This window comes from Buceros rhinoceros, unplaced genomic scaffold, assembly GCF_000710305.1.
Source record: "Buceros rhinoceros silvestris isolate BGI_N320 unplaced genomic scaffold, ASM71030v1 scaffold22808, whole genome shotgun sequence".
NCBI lineage: Eukaryota > Metazoa > Chordata > Aves > Bucerotiformes > Bucerotidae > Buceros > Buceros rhinoceros.
The window spans coordinates 22,471-22,807 of record NW_010428925.1 but is presented as its reverse complement, the minus strand read 5'-3'; positions in this window follow the sequence as shown (position 1 = coordinate 22,807).

The following is a 337-nucleotide window of genomic DNA, read 5'->3' as shown; positions in this document are numbered from 1 at the left end:
CAGTTCTTGTGGGTGTCTTGCTTCTTTCTACCACATGCCTGAATCCTTGTTGCAGGGAAGGAGCCCAGGGTAGGGGAGTGGGGGAATGGCCAGTATCAGCTCATCTCTCAGCCTGGGTAAATTACTGGAATATTTTTAAATTTTTGTCTTATTATAAGACTGGCAAATTGACCACTGAAATATGTCACTTCACTTGCAGCATTCCAGTTGTACAGGATTTTAGACTATTAAAAGTAGTTATAAACTTACACATGATTAATCCCCCTTGCCTAGATAGTTAAGTCTTACAGGTTTAAAAACAAACACAGAGATGTTTTTTCTCTTTTTCTTCCAAATT